Raw genomic sequence first — 8,011 nt, forward strand, 5'->3', positions numbered from 1 at the left:
CCAATTGTGTGGGTACATTTAACTTAATTGTTTTGCACAGCTTTTCTCTATAATTAGAGAACTGAGGGCAATGTTAGCCCTTTACCATAAAGTAAATTGTTACATAATTTAATTCAATAACATCTTTTAATTAAACTGATTTTGGGCAAGACAGTCCTTAATCCTGTGTAACACAGTATGTTGTATTTTATTTTCTATTTTTCTAAGACTTAATCCTGTTTTTACATTTTGGATGAATAGCCTTAGTCCTAGTGATAAATGTCTCATTTCCTCATATATATTAAACTAATCTCATAGGGTCTCTGAAGTTAATTTTTTCATGTATTTGTCAGAAAAAGAAAATAGGATATAAAATGTCAGTAAACAAATTACCACATATGTCACTGCTTTCGGTTTGGGAAATATAGATAAATAAAACATAGCCTCATAAAAATTACTCTTATCTCTCTTCCACTTAGAGGATACCAGGAATCATTTATAATGCAAGGAAACAGATAGCTCTGGGTAGATAGACAGACCACTTAAATCAGTGATGCTACAAAGTGAAGCAGGAATGTTGTGCCCTTGAAGGGTTGGCAGTATATGGTGGGGTTTGGAGTGGTAAAAGTAAAGGGTGAGCTAGAACCTAGTCAGACTAAGATATGCCCAGGCAAAATGTTCATAGCGTAGACTGCTTGACAGTTTCTTGGTTCCTATTATCCTGTAGTGGAACATAAGAAACTCAGTCTTGTGTTCAGTAAACAATAGATCTCTAAAACTTACAATCAGTTTACTTATTGTGTATTGTGGACTGAAAAAAATCAAAATGATGTGTTGAAATAAATGCAAAGAAAACCATGATTTTGGCATCTACTTTTGTGGTGCTATGCCATTTGTATTAGCTTCACCTTTGCCACATGAGAAAGTTATTAAAAAATGTCCCAAATGTAGAAAAATGTCCCAAGTGACTCTTAATCACTTAGCTCAGAGAGTATTTTTATCAAGGAAATAAGGTTGGATTACTCAGCATATCATTGTTATAAGTAACCAAGAATGTATGTCCAGGAAAGAAAAAGATAAATGGATAGGCAGATAGAAGGACAGAAAGAAGAAAAAAGATAGAATTGATAGAACAGAAAGTTAGATTAAAGAGGGAGAGAAGGAGGACACAGACACATGCACACACACACACACACACACACACAGAGAGAGAGAGAGAGAGAGAGAGAGAGAGAGAGAGAGAGAGAGAGAGAGAGAGACTGTGTGTGTGTATTTGATTGGCTACACCAATAAAGTGGTGTAGAGGGTACTGAGAAAGATGACTAAAATTTGGGCATTTGAAGAACAATTTGGAGATCTAGTGCAGTGGAAATTCCTTGGAATTTGAGAAGGAAACCAGAGTGGAGACTCTTAGTAATGGGGATATGGAGCCTGAACCAGCTTTTTTCCATAACCAGGCAAAAACTCCTTGGACATCAACCCAGCCACAAAACCTTTGACCTACAATCTTTCCTGCCTGCAGCATGTGCTGGGATAATGGTGTTATATTTCTTGTGGGAATGACCAGCCAATAACTGTTGCAAATTGAGGTTGACACCTGACACTGCCTGGATGGCCAGGAACAGGAGTCTTGGTAACCCCTAGAGACATAGGATAGAACCAAACATGACTGGCAAAAAATCAAACCAAACCAAACAAAAACAAAAACAATGAAATGACTCTTAATGATACTCTGCTATACTCATAGATTGATGCCTAATCCAATCTTCATCAAAGAGGCTTCATGCAACAACTAAAGGAAGCAGTTGCAAAGACTCTCAACCAAACTTTAGGCAGAGATCAGAGAAAGTGCACTAGATGGGTCAGAAGAGAGAAAGATTGTAGGGGCCAAAGATTGTAGGGGTCAAGAACACTATAAGAAGACAACCCACAGAATCAAGTAGGATTTGTAGGGGCTCACAGAGCCTGAAGAGACAATCACCAGCTGGCATGGTCTGCACTAGGTCCTCTGCATATCTGCTGTGTTTGGGTAGCTTGATATTCCTGTGGGAGCTCCTAACAGTGGAGGAGTGTCTCTGACTCTTTAGTCTGCTCTTGGGACCTTTTTCCTCTTACTTGTTTTCTCCTCCAGCCTTGATATGAGGGGTTCCTTCCTTGATATGAGGGGTTGTGTCTAGTCAAATTGTAACTTGTTAAGCATGTGTTTGATTGCTATCCATCCTTGGGAGACCTGCTCTTTTCTGAAGGGAAACAGGGGAGGAATGGATCTGGGGAAGAAGGGAGGCGGTGCTGAGAACCTGGCAGGAGTGAAGGGAGGAGGAACTGCAGTCATATATAATGTATGAGGGAAAAGAAAAGAAAAGAAAAGAAAAGAAAAGAAAGGAAAAGAAAAGGAAAGAAGAGAAAAGAACAAGTCACCAAAATGTCTTGGGAAGGACATGAAGTATATTGAGACAGGATTAAACACTGGTAGGAAGGTGTGAATACATCAGTCTTAGCCACAGTCTCATACAATATGTAGTCTTGTCCATGGATAGGCTGGAACAGGAAAGTAGGCTCAAATTCTGAGGGTTACTATCACATGCTATGAAGTCCTCTGAATGACTCAGCAATCTGGACTATGCTGAACAAGAATGCAGAAGAAATCAGATTTGCAATAGCTGCACTTCTGTGAGTCAGGGGCAGGACCAGGAGAGTAGGGGCAGGAGACCTAATGAAAAACAGGAGCCAAGTCTTTGGCTCAGGGCACTAGCCCCAGCTCTATGCCTCACTTAGCTGTGTTTACTTATGCCTTGTCACCTGGAATACAGGCTGGCTTGGAGAGCTGTGAGCAACTCCAGTCCTTTTCTTTTTTCTTTCTTTTTTTTTTTCATTGTTCAAGGTTTCTTTGCCAATGTGTTTTCATTGGCATGACACTTGAGTGGTTGGTTCGATCTTCCATCTGAAGATCTTACATTTCACATAATATTGCAATGTACATTACAGACACATACAATACATAAAATATCCTGTAGAACATTTATGCAAAAGATATGCAGAATGGACTTACACACTGGAGTCAGGTTATGACTAACTGGGAACTCGTTGCCTAGGCATGTTTGGTGAGGATGTACAGCACAGTAAAGCAGCAGGCTCACAGGGTAATCAAAGCCTGCAAACAGTTGGCGGTGTGTTTCAGAGACAGTGGGACTGTCACACTAACTAGGTTACCGCTACACAAGCACTACTTAGCAGCAGGGTAGAGCTGGGGGAACTGAAATTTTCTCCAGACCACCTCAACACAACTGTACTAACCACAGCGCAGATGAGAAGTGTGTGGTCTCCATAGAAACCTAGCTGCAGCCTGTACAGTGAAGTACTAGGACACTGGGGAGACTTTAGAACTGCAGTTCCTTCTGGATTCCCCAGAGGGTATCTGTACTCTTCTTCAGGTGGGTCTCCTCCTCAGGAGTTAGTGTCACCTTCACAATCTGAGATTCATTTTGTCCCAGGACACACAGGACACTGAGGAAGATGTCATCATTGATTCCATAGAGATCCTTAATCATGGTGGAAATGGGATGCACCCGCCTAAGGTTCTTGATTATTCCGTCGGCCAAGTCTGCCACAGAGAGGCCAATGGTCCAGGATGTGTAACCTTTCAGCTTGATCACCTCATATGCACTGTCAACCACCTGCCTGTGAACATCCTTCCACTACGTTGTATTTACGTCAGTTCCCAGTTCTGGGTGCAGAAACTTCAGGGAGACGCCGGCAATGTTCACAGCACTCCACAGGCACACTGAAGTCACCCTGCTCTCCTAGGACCCACCCGGGACAGCTCAGTGGGTGAACCCCCCAGACTTTCTCTCATTAAGTAACGGAACTGAACTGAATCCAGACTGCAACCACCTCCAATAACTCGGCTTTTGGGGAAGCCCCTGATTTTCCAAGCCCCATAGGTCAAGATAACCACTGGATTTGAGACGATGAGCAGCTTGCAGTGTGGACTCTACTTCACAATGCTGGCAATGATGAACTTGAAGATGTTCGCTCTTCGCTGAACCAAGTTGAGTCGGCTCTCTCTCTCTTGCTGACGGGTCTCCGCTTGATAATGAGCAGCTTAGAGTTTGCACTCACACTAGAATCTTCGCTGGAGACAATTTTTGATGTCTTAAGAAAAAGGCTGCCATGCTGGAGATTCATCATCTCCCCCTTTAACTTGTCTTCCATGACATCAACAAGGGAAGCTCATCCGCAGAGTCTTTCATTAAGATACCGATGACACAAGCCATGCCAACAGCACCAGCACCAACTGTAATCTTGTTCTGGGGGACCTGTTCTTCCTTAAGAAGATTCACAATCAGCTGATCCTTGAGGGTTGCCATCTTGGACTTTGAATCTCTTGAGACAGCTAGTGCACAGTGGGGGACAACGGGTGAGCCTCCGGTCCTTTCCTTACTGTTGAATATGTTAAGTTGTACTGTAAATGTTACTCAATTGAAATAATTTTATTTGTAAACATGAAGTTTGTATGTGCATAACTTAAACATGTTAAATCCATAGTAGCAAATTCAGCATCTTAGAAATGAGTTACTTCAGGTTTAGGAGGATAGGAGTCAAAACACTGTTCATTTTAACACGTCTTCCTCCCTTCTGTTTCCTTTGTCTCAGAGACCCTATTGAATGAACACCTTCATGTAATCTGGTCATCAATCAGACACCCAAGTCCATTCTCAGCTTGAAGGTCTTCCCTGTCTTGATTAGGGAATAAAATATACCAATGACATAATCCTCATTTCATTGAAACTTACCTTGAGTAATAAGTATTCTGAGACAAACCTTTGCTAGTGCTTTAAATATTTGTCATTTGATAGACTGTACTTAAACACTATTTACTGTGCTGTTTGTATAGCTTTTTATAATATCATTTAAATGATTATAAAAGTGGCTAAACTTCTAATTTTGTTTATTTAGCAATACCTGAAAAAAAACAAGTGTTTTTTTAAAAAATGCAGACTTATAAAAATGAATGGTATTAATCATAATTTTATATTAAAATTTAGGTTATTATTAATTAGTATTACTTTTTAAAAATTTTTATTGGGTAGTTTATGTATTTGCATTTCAAATGTTACCCTCTTTCCCATTTCTCCCCTCCCATCCCTCCTCCCCTTCCTTCTATGGGGATGCTCACCCTCCCACCCACCCACTCCCACCTCACCTCCCTAGCATTCCCCTAGACTGGCCTTCACAAGACCAAGGACTTCTTCTATTGATGTCAGACAATGCCATCCTCTGCTACATATGCAGCTAGAGCCATGGGTCCCTCCATGTGTACTCTTTGGTTGGTGGTTTAGTTCCTGAAAGCTCTTAGGGGGTCTAGTTGATTAATATTGTTGTTCTTCCTATGGGGTTGCAAACAACTTCATCTCCTTCAGTTTTTTCTCTAACTCCTCTACTGGAGTCCCAGTGCACAGTCCTATGTTTAGATGTAAGCATCCTCATCTGTATCAGTAAGGCTCTGAGAGAACCTATCAGGAGACATCCATATCAAGCTCCTGTCAACAATAACTTCTTGCCATCGGCAATAGTGACTATGTGTGGCCGCTGCACATGGTTTGGATACCCAGGTGGGCCAGTCTCTGGATGGCCTTTCCTTCAGTCTCTGCTCCACTTTGTTCCTGCACTGCCCCTTCAAAGGTGAGTATTTTGTTCCCCCAATAGGAAGAACTGAAGCATCCACATTTTGGTCTTCCTACTTCTTGACCTTCATATGATCTGTTTATTGTACCTTGGATAATCCAAGCTTTACTGCTAATATCCACTTATCACCGAGTGCATACTATGTGTGTTCTTTTGGGACTAGGTTACCTCACTCAGGATGATATTTTCTAATTCCATCCATTTGCCTAAGTGCCCCTGCCAGTGGGGACCCAGTTATTCAAGGTTCCGAAGGGGCGCTACCCTTAGGACAATGGGGGGCGAGAGAAGAAAGAGACCAAGCAAGATTCTATTGTCAAGGTCTCGTTTATTGGGATGAACGTTACAGCTTTTAAGGCTTTCAGGTAGGGGGAGTGACCTTTGGGAAACACGAAGGAGGGGGAGATGAGGATATAGGCAGTGATAGCTGGAGGCAAAGAGGTCAGGCGGTAGACGATGAGGTCAGGCAGTGGAGACACCGGGTGTTGACTCAGAAGATAACTGATTTTTGCTTAGGCTGAAGCATCCCGTGAATGTTATCTTCCTGTGCCGTAAATTCATGGGAGAGGCTTTTGTCCCACAATCTCGAGGCTATATGGCAGTCATCTTAGAGGAGTATGTGTGGCTAAGAGTCACGTAGCCACTTTGAGCTATACAGTCACAAAACGGCCAGGCCCATATCCAATACGGCTCCCTACACCTAAGAATCATGAAGCCATTGTAATAGCTGAGTAGTACGTCATTGTGTAAATGTACCACATTTTCTGCGTCCATTTTTTTGTTGAAAGGACATATAGGTTCTTAACAGCTCTGGGAATTATAAATAAGGCTGCTATGAACAGAGTGGAGCATGTGTCCTTGTTGTATGTTGGAGCATCTTTTGGGTATATGCTCAGGAGTGGTATAGCTGGGTTCTCAGGTAGCACTATGCCAAATATCCTGAGAAACTACCTGACTGATTTCCAGAGTGGTTGTAGCATCTTACAATCCCACCAACAATGGATGAGTGTCCCTCTTTCTCCATATCCTTACCAGTACGTGCTGTCATCTGAGTTTTTGATCTTAGCCATTCTGACTGGTGTAAGGTAGAATCTCAGAGTTGTTTTGATTTGCATTTCCGTGATGATTAAGGATGTTGAAGATTTCTTCAGGTGCTTCTTAGTCATTTGATATTCCTCAGCTGAAAATTCTTTTTTAGCTCTGTACCCCAATTTTAGTAGGGTTATTTGATTCTCTGGAACCTAACTTCTTGAGTTCCTTGTATATATTAGATATTAGCCCCTCTATTGGATGTAGGATTGGAAAAGATATTTTCTCAATATGTTGATTGCCATTTTGACCTTATTGACTGTGTCCTTTGCATTACAGAAGCTTTGCAATTTTATGAGATCCTATATATTGATTCTTAATATTAGACCATGTTATTATTGTTCTGTTCAGAAAAATGTCCCCAGTGCCCATGTTTTCAAGGATTTTCCTCACTTTCTCTTCTTTTAGTTTCAGTGTATCTGGTTTTATGTGACAGTCTTTGATTCACTTGAACTTTGTACAAGTACCCCCATAAGAATGGGTCAATTTGCATTCTTCTATATGCTGACCTCCAGTTGAACTCGCAACATTTACTGAAAATACTGTCTTTTTTCCATTGAACTGTTTTAGCTCCTTTGTCAAAGATCAAGTGAACATAGCTGTGTGGGTTCATTTCTGGGTCTTCAGTTCTATTCGATTGATCTGGCTGCTGTCTCTGTACCAATACCATGCAGTTTTTTTTAATCCCAATTTCCCTGTAATAGAGCTTGAGGTCAGGGATGGTGATACCCCCAGAAGTTGTTTTATTGTTGAGACTAGTTTTTGCTATCCTTGAGTTTTTTGTTATTCCAAATGAATTTGCAAATTGCTCTTTTTAAGTCTATGAAGAACTGAGTTGGAATTTTAATGGCGATTGCATGGAATCTGTAGATTGCTTTTTGCAAGATGATAAGTTTTACTATATTTATCCTGCCAATCCATAAGCATGGGAGATTTTTCCATCTTCTGAGATCTTCTTTTATTTCTTTCTTCAGAGATTTGAAGTTCTTTTCATACAGATCTTTCACTTGTTTGGCTAGAGTCACACCGAGGTATTTTATGTTAAATGGGACTATTGTGACTGTTTATTCTTTGAATAGAGGAAGGTTACTGATTTGTTTGAGTTAATTTAATATCCAGCCACCTTGCTGAAGCTATTTATCTGGTTTAGGAGTTCTCTGGTGGAATTTTTGGAGTCACTTAAGTATACTATCATGTCATCTGTAAATAGTGATATTTTGACTTCTTCCTTTCAAACTCGAATCCCTTTGATCTCTTTTTG

At 40.9% G+C, this 8,011-nt stretch overlaps 1 pseudogene; it reads right to left on the reverse strand.

Moving 5' to 3' along the window:
* Positions 1 to 3,356: 3,356 nt before the first annotated feature.
* Positions 3,357 to 4,364, reverse strand: LOC116902965 (annotated as a pseudogene).
* Positions 4,365 to 8,011: the final 3,647 nt, after the last annotated feature.

Source organism: Rattus rattus, chromosome 6 (assembly GCF_011064425.1).
Source record: "Rattus rattus isolate New Zealand chromosome 6, Rrattus_CSIRO_v1, whole genome shotgun sequence".
NCBI classification, from domain to species: domain Eukaryota; kingdom Metazoa; phylum Chordata; class Mammalia; order Rodentia; family Muridae; genus Rattus; species Rattus rattus.